Here is a 9,518-nt window from a genome sequence, read left to right as displayed (position 1 = left end):
GTCTTCCTTATTCACTGTCCAGCTTTCGCATGCATATGAGGTTACTGAAAACATCATGGCTTGGGTCAGGCACACCTTAGTCCTCAAGCTGACATCTTTGTTCTTCAACACTTTCAAAAGGTCTTGTGCATAACATTTGTCTAATGCAATACACTGTTTGATTTCTTGACTGCTGCTTCCGTAAGTGTTGATAGTTGATCCAAGAAGAATGAAGTCCTTGACAAGTTCAATCTTTTCTTCATTGATAAGAATGTTGCTTATTGGTCCAGTGATGAGGATTTTTGTTTTCTTGACATTGAGATGTAATCCATACCGAAGGCTGTGCTCTTTGATCTTCATCAGTAAATGTTTTAAGCCCTCTTCACTTTTAGCAAGCAAGGTTGTATCATCTGTATATCTCAGGTTGTTAGGTATTTGTGAGCTGAAGTAGACAAATATTGGCAATTTTGAGTCAGACAACCATGTTTACTACCCCAGGAATGACAAACTGAAAAGGAATGATGTCATATTCATTGTTATAAAGAGCATTTCGAGATCTGTCGTTCGAGATCCGTCATGAAGGACAATGCTGTCTGTAATTGGCTAATATCCAAAAATCTACAAGGGAGACCAGTTAATACCACTATTATTAAAATTTATGTATCAACCAATAGAAGTAGTGATGATGAAATTGAAGAATTTTACCAACTTCTTCACTCTGAAATTTATTAAACATGGTATCAAGAAGCAATGAAAAAAAAAAAGAAGAAGCAATGATAATTACTGGTGGTTAGAATGCAAAAGTTGGAAGCAAAAAGGAGGATTGGTAGTTAAAAAATATGGCCTTAATGATAGAAATGATGCTGGAGGTAGGATGACAGGATTTTGCATGACCAATGACTTATTCATAGTCATATTTATTAATAGCAAGGGCCATTTTTCAACAACATAAAAGGCAGCTATGCACATGGACCTTACCTGAAGGAATATACAGGAATCAAATCTACTCCATCTGTGGGAATAGATGATGGAGAAGCTCAATATCATTAGTCAAAAGAAGTCTAGTGGAACAGACTATTAATTGTTCATATGCAAGTTCAGGCTGAAGCTGAAGAAAATTAAAACAAGGTCATGAAAGCAAAAATATGACCAAAGTATAGCACATCTGAATTAAGAGACCATCTCAAGAACAATTTGATATATTAGACACTAATGATCAAGGACCAGAGAGTTGGTGGATGACATAAAAAAATCATCATTAAAAAGGCAGAAAAGAACAACGTGTATGTCAGAAGAACATAGAAAACATAGAAAAGCTAAAGCAATTGGAAGAAATGATGAAGTAAAAACTGAACAGAAAATTTCAAAGGGCAGCTTGAGAAGACAAAGTACAATAATGAAAAGTGCAAAAACTTGGAGTTAGAAAACCAAAATCAAAGGACACAGTCAGCATTTCTCAAGCTGAAAGAACTGAATAAAAAATTCAAACCCCAAGTCTCAATATTGAAGGAGTATATTGGCAAAATTTGAATGATGTGGAAAGCATCAAAAGAAGATGGAAGGAATACACAGAGTCACTGTACCAAAAAGAGTTGGCCAATGTTCAGTTATTTCAAGAGGTACCATATGATCAAGAAACAATGATAATGAGGAAAGAGGTTCAAGCTGCACTGAAGACATTAGCAAAAAACAAGGCTCCAGGAACTGATGGACTACAAATTGAAGTGTTTCAATAAACTGATGCAGTGCTGGATGTGTTCACTCATCTATGCCAAGAAATTTGGAAGACAGCTACCTGACCAACAGATTGGAAGAGATCGAAGTTTCTGTCCATTCCAATAAAGATCATCTAATGGAATGCAGCACTCATCCAACAATATCATTAATATCTCATGCAAGTAAAATTTTCCTGAATAAAATTAAAAAATGATTGCAGAAGTACAATGACAAGGTTGAATGATGGTGCATGGAGGGGATTGTAATCATTGCAATGAAATGAAATACGATAGGATGAATGTAAAACCGATGTTCTCCCATGTAAACTGTTACTCACTTCACAATACAAACTTGAAAACAAAAACAAAAACATAAATTGTTTGGAATAAGCCTGTTCATGTATGAACTGGAAAAAAAGTACATACCTAGGAGCTGCCAGAATTCATGCCAGGTTCAGAAGAGGACATGGAACTAAGGATGTCATTGCTGATGTCAGATGGATCTTGGCTGAGGTAGAGAATACCAGAAAGATGTTTACTTGTGCTTTCCTGACTATGCAAGGACATTTGACTGTGTGGAGCATAACAAACTATGGATAACATTGTGAAGAATGGATATTCCAGAACACTTATTTGTGCTCATGAGGAACTTGTGCATAGACCAAAGACAATCATTCAAATAGAAGGAGATACTAAATGGCTGAAAATCAGGAAAGGTATGGGTCAGGGTTGTATCCTTTCACTATTCTTTTTATTTTTAATGTTGTATTGTGAATTATGTGATCGTTTACTTGGGAGAACATTAGCTTTATGTTCATCTTATCGTATATCGTTTCATTGCCATGGCTACAATCCCTGCCATGCATCATCAACCAGCCAAAGGGTATACCCTGCAAGCCTGCCTCCCCGCCGCGATTGTCAGCACCCAGCACCTCTCCTTCTGAGTCTAGAGTTCCCAGCCACTCCATCTCTCCACGTTGTCTCTGCCTCCATCTCTGGTGTCACTGCTTCTCTGGGTAGGGTCTCACACTTTGCTTTTCTCCCTTGATGGTTCCAGTGACCTCCACTCCTGGACTGCAAAGTCAATAACTCCCCTCCTTTTGCTACAAAACATCTAACTTTACATTTCCAACCCTCACAGTCAGTCCTGATAACAATTATTCAGCATTGTACCACAAGGAACCTATCCCATCTCCTTTCATCAGCTCCGTCTAGACAGATTGGATACTACTCAGTGGAGATTCTACCTTCTTCCATGCCCTCTGGATCTAGGCTCCTTCTTGAAAGCTTGTAAACCAGGCACTTTTTTGCCTTTGAAGACCTCACTTTGGGTAGCCAATGTCCAAGTTGCCCATCCCTGTCTACTCTGTGTATGGAGGGTGTGGGTATTATCCTTGCTGTAAAGATTTGTTCCCTCTTTTGAGCTACTGCATCCATAGGTATAGGTCGAGTTCATCAAATTGTATCAGATTACTCTTTTTTTCCTCTTCTTTCTTCTAGTTGAGCTCTGATCATCCAGTCATTGAAGCCAGGTCGAGTGAGTATTATCTGCAAGTGTGGGTGTTCTTGTGCATATGCCCTCTCTTCTTCTCAGTTGGATGTTTCACTCTCCACTCTAGTCCTCTGTGGCTATGTCACTGATTCTGGGCCCAAGAGTCACCAGGTCTTGCCACATTGCTGGTCAACCAGGTTTCCACCCAGGTTGACTGCTGTAGGGCTTAGTTCACAGGTTCATTGCTGTTTTTCCTTGCTTTCCCTTATTGGTGATGAACATGGTCACCAATCAGAGTGCATGTCTGCTCATGTATTCCCATTGAGTCTTAGTCCTTTCACTATTCTTATATAATCTGTTTGTTGAGAAAATAATCTGAGAAGCTGGAAAAATAATGCAAAATCAAGATTGGAGGAAAGTTCATTAACAACCTGTGATGTGCACTATTTTACTTGCTGGAAATGAAGAGGACTTGAAATACTTACTGATGAAGATCAAATAATATAACTTCCAGTATGGTATGAATTGTACCTCAATGTAAAGAAAACAAAACTCTCACAATTGGACCAGTAAATTACATCATGATAAATGGAGAAAAGATAAAAAAGTTCCAAGACTTTATTTTGTGTGGATCCACAATAAACTTTCATTGAAGCATTAGTCAAGGAATCAAATGACATATTGAATTAGGAAAATCTGCTGCAAAAGGCCTCTTCAAAGTATTGAAGAGCAAAGATACCAGTTAGAGGACTAAGGTGCGCCTGATCCAAGTCCTGGCATTTTCAGTTGCCTCATATATATGTGAAAGCTGGACAATCAATAAGGAAGACCATAGAAGAATCAATGCATTTGGTGATGATGGAAAAGAACATTAGGAGTACCATGAACTTCCAGAAGAACAAATAAATTTGTCTTGGCAGAAGTACAGCCAGAATGCTCATTAGAATCAAGGATGGTGAGGCTTTGTGTCTTGGATTTTTTGTGTTTTCAGGATGGGCCAATCCCTGTAGAAAGATATTATGCTTGGTAAAATGGAGGGTCAGGAAAATGAGAAATACCTTCAGTGAGATGGATTGACAAAGGGGCAGTAATGATGGACTCGAACATGACAACAATTGAGGAAGGTGCAGAACTAAGCACTGCTTTGTTTTGTTGTGTATAGGGTTGCTATGGGTTGAAACTTACTCAAGCATAACAAACAGTATTTTGGGTGGTGATTCCAGAAGCACATGTAGCAGAGGAGAGAAGAAACACAGAGAAGAGAAGAGAGTCACTAAAATATGTTATTAAGGAAGTTATCTGGTAACTGGGGCCCAATTCTTCTGGGGGAGCACTGATAGACAACGTAGAACTTTCTACCAACGAATCCCTCCTGAATGGTGAGGAAGGTGGGCTATTGACCTTTCAACTCTTCTTCTACATTAGCCAAAGACTGCTACTGGGGCATTAACTCCCTTACCTGGTGGATACTTCAGGGAAAGTTCTCAGGTGGAGTCATAGTGATTGCACAATGCTGTCAGCTTTTACTAGAACAGTCGGTGTTAGTGGACCATGAGCATAGCAAAGTTTATTCTTGACTCACTAGTTCCCCTCCAAGTGTTTCCTAGTGTCATCAGAACGATGTCATGTTTGTGCAGCATAGAAGCTTGCTCTTGTCATAGGTCTCATCAGTTTGTCATCAGAAACAGCTGCAGTGAATTTGTGCCTAAAAAAAGAGAAGAAAGCCATTTTGTCCATTAAACTCTGGTGGATACATATCAAGCTTTCCTGAGAACTTCAGTTCCATGGAAGCAAGAGTCTGATTAATCATTCATTTGGCTTAACTTTGAGGCATGTTAGTGACTCAATATTCCCAACTAAGTACTCTTAGAGAGTGTGTTCAATTCTTCAAATGACTCTGTAGGTGGGCTAAGGAGATGGAATTGATTTTAGGCACCCATGGGAAAGCCAAAATTTTTATGTGGTGCAAGCCACTAATAGACTCAGCTGCTAACTGAGAAATTGAAGGTTTGAGTTCACCCAAGGTGCCTGGAAATAAAAGTCCATCATTCTATTTCTGGAAAATCAGCCACTGAAAACCTTGTAGAGCACAGTTCTCTTCTGACGCATGCACGCAGGGTTTCCAAGAGTTTGGGTGAATTCCATGGAAATGGTTTGTTTGTTTATTTGTGTTTCGTAAGGAAGCAGTCAGCACCTTCTATTAACCTGTGAGGGGATTACGAGCTATTTTACTTAATGAGCTCTGGTGGTGGTGTGGGTTTGAGCTGCTAACTGCAAGGTTGACAGTTCAAACTAACCAGCTGCTCCACTGGGGGAAAGATGAGTTTATCTGCTTCTGTAAAGATTTACAGTCTCGGAAGCCCTATAAAGGGTCACTGTGAGTCAGAATTGACTTGATGGTAGGGGTGGGTACCTAGCTTTATGAAGCTCTTGCTGCTAATGGAGAGGTTGGTTGTTTAAACCCACCAGCCACTTTGCAAGAGAAATATACGGCAGTCTGCTTCCATAAAAACTGTTGTTCTAAAGTGTCATTGAGTTGGTTCCGACTCCTAGAGACCCTGTATAGGGTTTCCGAGGAGCAACTGGTGGATTTTAATTGCCGACCTTGTGGTTCACACTGACCTTGGAGTCCAGCGCTTATCCTACAGTGCCACACTAGGACTTCTCCATACAAATTACACCCTTAGAAACTCTACTGGGCAGTTCCCATATTGGTCATTATGAGTCAAAATTGACTTGAAAGCAAGGGGTTTTTAGATTTTGGTACCTAGCTTTAGGGCCTTGGCATTAAGTCTTAGAAAAAGGGAAAATCCCATTTACTGTAACAACTAGCTTGGTTATTTCAGTTGTTTTGTTCACTTTATAATAAGCCAAGGTGGGCTGTGGTCACACAATCAAGGTGCATTTCAAAGCCAAGGATGAGCAGGTACTGATGCTCTGGGGCTCAGGAGCAGGGAAGAGCAATTAGCACATATTTAGTTGAGGTTGTTTTCACTGTCTATTGTCAATAATAATTTGCAGTCAGCCTTCCTACCTTTATTAGTGTCATTAGTGCTAGCCAATAAATCATGATGCATTTTCATTGTCCTAATTGCCTATCAGTGTTCTACTTCTTGCACTGCCAAGCAGAAACCTAGCTGCAGCGAATACCATCAGATAATCACATTGTTTTAAAGAGAATTGTTTATTATCCTCCACACTAAAATAATTAAGAAGACCCTAATTAAGTAGATCATTCTTGATAAATGGCAGTTTAATACTTTCTGTTGGCAAAACTGATTGTATTGAAAGTTATTACTGAGACGTTTGGAAGTGCTAATAGGATTTCAGGAGTTGGAGTCTCCTGAACACAGTGTGGAGCCCATGGGAATGGTCTTGTGGATATTGATGGTGTGGTGAGCCAAGGAGGTACTTGATGAGCACTTGACTGGGGACCCAGAGATCTGTGGTCCTGACTTCCACTGGGCACCTGTGTAGTTTAACTGCTTACTCTCTCTGAGTGGGCCTAATTTTTCAAAGAGTTAAGCAAAAGGGTGGTAGTAAGTCAGGGCAAACCCACAACATATTGCCCACCAGAAACCAACTAGCTTCACTATGAATCTCAGGCGATCCTTAGAAAGGAGGGAGAGGGGAACGCGAGAAAGAGCCCAGCTGGAGGGTAGACTTTGAGCCAGGCAGGTAAGAAGAGCATGGATGAGGGAAGAAGGTGTGTGGGGAGGAAGTTAGGTGTGAAGTGACAATATGCCTCCCTCCAACTTCAGGAAGTTTCAAAAAAATGGAACCAAATTTATCAGGATCTTGTCAAGTTCTATGATTATTATGTTCCTATTAAGCATTTGATGATTTTAAATTGTTCATCATGGATGTTTCCTCTGGAGACATGAGGAAGTCCATGAAGAGGGTTCAGGGAGACATGGGACACAAAGTTCAAAGCAGTCTGGTGACCCAGGCTGCGGTCCATGCTCAGTGATGTTATAATAGGTAGTGTGGAGAGGCCCTTGAGATTCAAACCAACCTAAAACCCAAACGCATTATTGGTGAGTCGATTCTGATGCACAGTGACCCTGTAGGATAAAGTAGAGCTGCTTCCTAGGGTTGCTGAGACTATAAATCTCTAGGGGGGAGCAGAGAGCCTCATCTTTCTTCCATGAGGTGACTAGTGGGTTTGAACCACTAACCTTGTAGTTGGCAGCTCAATGCTTAAACCACTGAACCACCAGCCCTCCTTAGGAACTCAACAGCAGGTCTCAAATTCCAAAGGAATTACTAAAAGCAAGTTAGGACTCTGGTCCCAGTGGAAATAGGGTACTAAGGAGTGTGCTAGGATGGGTGTATCAGCTAGGTACCTGCGTCACCTACCACAAGGACCTCACCAGCAGTTCTCATTCTACTGTTAGAGATCCTCATCACTGACATTGACACCTGCTCACCTCAGTCTCATTAAGGAGAACATGCTTCCCTGCATCTTTATATTACATTTGAATTCTCTCATCTCATAAAACTGTTCATCCTCTGATCTGATCCAAATGTCTCCTCTTGTTGTGAATTGAATTATGTGTTCCCAAAAGATATACTGAAATCTTAACCCTTGGTATCTGTGAATGTGACTTTGTTTCAAAATAGGATTTTGAAGACATGATCAGTTAACATGAGGTAATATTGGAACAGAGTGATTTTTGATCCAACATGAGAGGTGTCTTTATAAAAGAAAAGAGACACCGAGGTAGGGACAGAATGAAGATGACCATGTGAAGACAGAGACAAAGACTGGCGTGATCTATAATCCAAGGAATACCAAGGACTGTTAGCCAGAAACTAGGAGGAAGTCATGGAACAGATTTATCCTCAAAGCTTCAGAAGGAGTTAATATTGGTACTATTCTGATTTCTAGCCTCCTGGACTGGGGGACAATACATTTCTGTTGTTTTTAGCTACTCAGTTGATGTTCCTTTGTAAGAGCTAAAATTGTTTGTTGTCCTTAGGGCATTGTGAGGTTGTCATATACATAAAAACAAATTCCCAGGAAGGGAGAAATCTCTGGGGGTAGGGACTTTCCTGAAATTTAAGGAACTCATGAGGTGGGTGTGGAAGTGTTGTGACAGCTGAGTTTCTGGCCCTGGATGGAGTTCCTATTGAACTTGGTGTTATCTATGTTCAGGGTACTCAATCCAGAATTGGTTCCTGGGGCCCCTTGATGGAGCTGGTTAGGACCACAGGGGCAGGGTGACTGGCTAAATGCTGGTCTGCTGGCTCTGCTTGTTTTGTAGGTCCGGAGCTGAGCCCATTTGAGTCCAGGCCCCAAAGCAGCACACCAAAGTGGTGCAGCCAGCCCCCAGCTCAGGGTGCTGTGGCTCCCAACTACACAGGTCTGAACTCCCAGAGAGTGTGGTCTGCCCTGGCGGTTGGATGAGGGTGCGAGTTGACCACACTTCTGGTCACCAGGTGTGCATGAGGAAAAAGAAGAAATCACACCTTCTCTGTGGCCTGCGTGAACATGCCCTGACAGGCCTTCCTCTGCTGCCAAAACCGCTCACCAGATGGTGGCGCCATGTCTGGCCAACTGTTCACCAGTTTTTCTTCCTCTCTCTCTGTGCTCTACCTCTCCTCACACCAAGCACTCCATCCACCTCTAGCCTCTGAAATTCAGGGTAACAGAATTTTCATCTGTGCCTGTTTAATTTGGTCTCTCTTATCTTTGTTGTGGAGGGTCTGTGCAGTGCGTCTGCCCAGTTCACCATTTGGCCGCCATCCAACGCCCTTTTTCCCCCTCAAAATGTTTTTTATTTTTTCATCTTGTTCACTTGTGTGAGCCACTTTGTCTTGTTCTTTGTGTGTGTGTGTGTGAACAGAAATTGTCCATTGCCTCTGAAACATTGTGGTGTCATTGTTTTTGTAGTTGATAATTGTATGTTGGTGTGTTTTTAGGTACTCAGCAACTGGCTCCTGGTGGGCATGGTTAGAGAATGGCAGTGTCTGAAGAGTTTTCTGTTTGTAGTTCATGCTGCTCAGTTTAGAATGGGCTTGACTGATGTTGGCTGTTGTCACTCAGGTGTCTGGCAGCCAATATTGGCTCTTGCATAGTGTGTGGAGCCACAGAAGGTATGGTTGTGGCTGGACTGAATAGGCATGGTTTCTGTCCTCCTTTGGGTGAGGCAAGAAGAGAAAACACCCACAGAGGAGAAAAAAAATCAAGCAAACAACTGTGAAAAAAGGAAATGACACAGGATTAAAAACAAAACAAAACTCTGGTAGCGTAGTGGTTACAAATCGGGCTGCGAACCTTAAGGTCAGCGGTTCGAAACTACCAGCCGCTCCGCGGGAGAAAGATGAGG

General features: G+C 41.4%; 1 pseudogene; it reads left to right on the top strand.

Moving 5' to 3' along the window:
• The first annotated feature begins 7,872 nt into the window (after positions 1-7,872).
• Positions 7,873-9,518, top strand: part of LOC102841560 — a 4,192-nt pseudogene continuing 2,546 nt past the window's right edge.

The sequence above is a fragment of the Chrysochloris asiatica genome, unplaced genomic scaffold (assembly GCF_000296735.1).
Source record: "Chrysochloris asiatica unplaced genomic scaffold, ChrAsi1.0 scaffold00277, whole genome shotgun sequence".
Taxonomy (NCBI): Eukaryota; Metazoa; Chordata; class Mammalia; order Afrosoricida; family Chrysochloridae; genus Chrysochloris; species Chrysochloris asiatica.
Note: the sequence above shows the minus strand (reverse complement) of the source record. Positions and strands in the feature narration are given on the sequence as shown.